We start from the raw sequence: 5300 nt of genomic DNA on the forward strand, positions 1-5300 counted from the left end.
AGCCGATTGGGAACAGTTTCTTAAAATGACTCTATTAACTTTGACTGACATGGGGGTGTTAAGCATAGAGGAGCTGTGTGTCACTTTACAGCTTTTTCAGTTGATGCAGCAACGAAATGTATTCCACAAACATGTGGACCATCAGGCAAACAACGAGTCCCGTGGGGGAATAAAGAATACCGTGATGCGCGGTAAAAAACAAAATAATGCAAGGAAGTGGCTTAGAGACTCGCCTACAGCCGAGAATCTTGTTAACCTTAAGAACATAAAGTCGTGAGGAAGGAGGACGCACCGACAGGCGAGAAGGGAAAGTTGGCACAAAGATTTATCACGCATTAATTCATACACAGATGAGGCGACAGTCTGGAACATGGTTGGTTAGGTGGCCTCACGGCAAGCACATTCACTTCCTCTAGTGAACGCACAAGGGGAGAGTTTGGAAGACCAGGCTAACACTCTCGAAGCGCACTTCGAACAGGTCTCCTGCTCATCACACTATAGTAATGTGTTCCGACGATACCAAACCAGAATAGAAAAACAGCAATTAGAGCGCTAACCCAGAACACACGAGGCATACAATGAACCTTTCTGTTTGGCTGAACTACAAGCCTCACTTACCTACTGCTATAAATCTACCCCTGGCCCGGAACGTGTGGCATATGAAATGTTAAAACACCTGCCTACTGAAGCCCAGAAAGCTTACCTCTCTCTGTATAATGCGATATAGTCTTCCGGCGAGCTACCCTCAGCCTGGAAGAAAGATATCGTTATCCCAATTCTAAAACAAGGCAAGGACCCGGCCTCAGATTCTAGCTACAGTCCAATAGCGTTCACCAGCTGACTTTGCAAGGTCTTTGAGAAATTGATTAACAGGCGCCTGATGCACTTCCTTGAAACTAATGACCTACTTGACCCATACCAATGTGGGTTTCGAAAGGCTCTGTCCACCACTGATCCCCTTGTCCGTATCGAAGTGCAAATTCACGACGCTTTTGTTCATAAGCAATTTTTTTATTTCTGTATTCCTCGGCATGCAAAAGGCATATGACACTACGTGGTGCTTTGGCTTATTGCGAGACCTGTCACATATAGGAGTGCGGGGTGGAATGTTGACAATCATCGAAAGCTACCTGTCCAACTGAACATCCCGCGTCCGAGTTGCCACTGTCTTATTTCAAATATTTGTCCAAGAAAGAGAAGTGCCACAAAGAGGTGCATTGAGCTGCACATTTTTCATAGTTAAAATGAATTGCTTGCATCTGTCTATCCCACGTAATATTTTTACCGTATATATGTCGATGAGTCGATGATGTACAGATTGGTTTGAAATCGTGCAAGATCTCAATGTGCTGATGTCAGGTTCAACTGAGGTTGAACAAGGTATCTCAATGGGCAGATCAGAATGGTTTTGTACTCAACGCGCAAAAGAGCACTTGCGTCTTCTGCCGAAAGGGGGGCCTCCATTTTAACCCCGACATTGACCTGCATGGTCAACCTCTGTCAGCGAAGACCAAGCACAAGTTTCTTGGACTAATATTAGATACAAAACTTACCTTCATATCACACATGAAGTATTTAAAATGCAGGTGAATAAAAATAATGAATAATTTTAAGTGTTGTCACGAACTACGTTGGGTAGTGACAGGAAATGTCTGATGAATTTATATAAAGCCTCGTACGCACATGCCTAGATTACAATGTTTTAATCTATCAGTCAGCAACACCATCAGACTTAAACATTCTCGACCCTGTCCACGATCTAGGCATTCGCCTCTCTACGGGTGCTTTTCGAACTAGCCCCATGGAGAGCCTTTACGTGGATTCAAATGAATGGTCGCTCCACCTACAGAGGTGCTATCTGTCTTTTGCATACTTTCTGAAGGTGAAGGCAGACAAGCAACACCCATCTCATTTCGAAATTAATGATTTCTCTTGTTCTGGCTTGTTCGAGAACCGTCCTTCGTTCAGGCAGCCCTACTCACTCCGTGTAAGTGACCTGGCCGAATAAACAGCTGTGCTTCTTCTCGAACATAGTTTGATGGCTCCTGCTACATATCTGCCACCATGGCAGTGGCAGCTTATAGACTGTGATGTCTCTTTTGTGGAAGTCACAAAGGACCCTCCACTTGCAAAAATTCATAAATGCTTCCTAGAACTACAACATAAATACACATGCCCTGAGTTCTTTACTGATGCCTCAAAGTCCAACACTTCTGTGTCATGTGCAACGGTAGGCCGATCTTTCTCCGTGGCCGGCGTTCTTCATCATGATGCAAGCATTTTCACAGGAGAAGCTCATGCAATACTGGCGGTTCGCTCACGAGATAAGCGCGCGTGCTGACGACCCCGGCTGGAAGTGCGATGTTCGCTCCACGGAAAAAGTGGGCTAGCGCATCCTTCCCTGTATATATGTGCATATATATGCATATGCGTGAATGACTTCGGCACCGTCAGTGACAGCAAAAACCAGCCGAAACTGTCCTTATCATTGTTATCGCATTAAAAAAATTCCTGAGGGCCCATGAGAAAGTATAGAGGCATGGCATCCCGGCTCTAACATGGGATTAGCCAACAGCAAGCCAGGCGTCCTCTGTAAGACTGCACTCGCTGGCTGCTCAGGACGCTTAATTAAGTTTATTATATGTCTGTCTGTCCATCCTTGCGTCCGTCTGTCTGTCTGTCATTATAAGGACAAACGCGTGTGTGCCACAGATGAATTCTACTACATGCAACTTTCACTGAAAAGGGACAAGGCAACAGTTAGCCCAAGTGACATGCGCGTTTCACAAAACTGTCACGTGAGCTTAGTGGTTATAAAAAGTGGTAGTTGTACTACCACCTCAACGTTTAACACGGAGCATTCAATAAAAAAGCAGTGATACAGTGTATCGAAATACTTGGAAAGCATAGGAATACGATAGCGTAATGAACGAAAAGCCACCAGCTAATCTCTTTCATTATAGTGCCCGCGAAGTGTAGCTGATTAGTTTTTTTATTATAATTTTGGATTTACGCACTACTTTTCTCGACAGCGTTAGAGAGGACATTGTTAGCTTCTGCGAATGCATAGGAATGACATAACCAAGTATCCCGAGGTATGAATGACAGTCCAGAATTTTGGCGCTTTGTCTCGAGCTGTCGTGTTTTCGCGTTCCTCAACTCACAGTATGAACGCACACTTTGAAACGAGCCTGCGTGTACGGTGGACATTCACGTGTGTTGACTTCATCTCGCAATTTATAAGCAAATACTGAAATTCAATTCGGGTCTCTCGAGTTGGTGAAGTCGAACGCTTCCGATGAAGCGTACCAAAGTATATGGTCATTCATTCAATTTTCCCCGTTCGACAATTTACCGCGCCTCCTTGTCTTCCGCCTTGTTTAAACTTCACTTTCGCGTTCACTCACTACATACCTTCCCATCTACCCAAATTTCCGACTGAACCAACTTTCATATTTCAATATCTTTCTATTGCGCGAAGAAGAAAAAAGCGATGGGAAGATAACTCAGTAAAATCAAGTAGCATTCGCTTCAGTCTTTTTTTTTTTTTATTGTTTCACTGAAGTGCGCGTCATGCACCCTCGGGACGTCGAGTTACCCGATGACGCTGCCGCTTTGTCGGCCGCGCGACACGCCGTAACCTTGCACAAAATCAAGTTTACCCCGTCGCGAGATGATTGCACGCCTTATCTATGGAAACGTCCTGTAAGGCCCCATAAATTCAATTGCCTTCCTTTGGTTTTTTTGCTTTTTTCTTCATTTTTGTTTTCTCTGCGCCTGTACACACAGCTGCACGGCGCTGTGGAATGTTCATGAACGAAAGTAAAAAGACGAAAACGGCTGTTTGCAGTTTCGATTGCCGCCCGAAGTGTTATTATTGTTGAGAAGCATACGTTGCAGCCGGGGGCACTTTATTAGCTTATACACACACGCCATCTTCGAGAGCTCAAAAAATTTTGCTTGATTGGCTCACTTGAGTAGAGTAAAAAGAAGTTTTTTTTTCTCTTTATTTTGGCGAGGCAACCAACAGTTTACTTGAAGGAGTTATGTTAAGCTCCTTTAAACCCCTTACAAGGTCTCTCCTTTTTAGAAACTTCTTTGGACGTGGATGAACATCGTGTTTTATTTCACGCATCAGGCGTAAAAAAAGTAAAAATGGAGTTTACTTGTATGGAGCTTCTTTGGTGAGATAAAGGCAACACAAACTGAGTGTATACAGATGTTTTCGTCAGAAGGATGTACACAGCATGTTCAAGGGGCCCCAGTAATTATTCAGTTGGTTGAATAGTTGATTGATTGATCAATTTGTTTGTTTGTTTGTTTGTTTGTTTGTTTGTTTGCTTGTTTGTTTGTTTGTTTGTTTGTTTGTTTGTTTGTTTGTTTGTTTGTTTGTTTGTTTGTTTGTTTGTTTGTTTGTTTGTTATTATAAGCGGGACCTCAAGGGACACTTTTTAGGGCACTAGATTCTGTCACAATTTCGTACGAATGAAAGACTTCGGATATGTGTAGAGTGTCTTTGGAAAAAATAAGGAAGCCTCAGGTGCCTACGACAACTTACAATTCATATCCCACTCGAGAACAAAAGAGCTGTATTGGTTAAAGGGCCCGGGGCCTGGTTCTTAGTACGGAAAAAAGCAAAAGATGACAGCTTCTACTGAAACCGAACACTCGGGGCATTATTTGTTGCTTTCATATGAAGGGCAGTACTTGCTACATAAATGAATATCTACTCCTGCTCATCTCATGTTATCTCAATAGAATTCGCCATCAAATAACGATGGTACGCCTGTGCAAACCCTCGCAAGTTACCACTTAGCTACATTCCTACATGCCTTTGTCCGATGGTCCTATCAACTGTAGTCCGCAGTCGTCCCATTTAACGACTGTGTATCGTGCCTCGCTGACCTTACATCGCCATAGACAGATTACATGCCCAGGAATCGATATAGCTGAAGCGAAAGGGGTGGGCATAATTGCCGCCCTTGTGGAGCCGCTGGTACCCCGACACCACCACGCGGTCATGAGTCAACGCCCGTGGGAGCACATGGCCGCAGTGGCATTGTCAATGCAAGGTCATCTTCGTGACTTGATTTAGCGATAGGGCTAGGGCTTGCTTCCCACTCGCGATCAGCTACAAAGATGGCAGGTGGTACACGTGTCCACTTGCCTCAACTGCGTCATGGTTGAGACCGACCGGCATGTAACGATCGAATGTGTGGTTGCCCACTTTTTTTTTTTTGGCGTGCGGTTTATGCTGGTTTTTGTGGACAACGTGTCTGAGACTTCATGTCCGGCGGCCG

The sequence above is a fragment of the Rhipicephalus microplus genome, chromosome 1 (genome assembly GCF_043290135.1).
Source record: "Rhipicephalus microplus isolate Deutch F79 chromosome 1, USDA_Rmic, whole genome shotgun sequence".
Classification (NCBI taxonomy): Eukaryota; Metazoa; Arthropoda; class Arachnida; order Ixodida; family Ixodidae; genus Rhipicephalus; species Rhipicephalus microplus.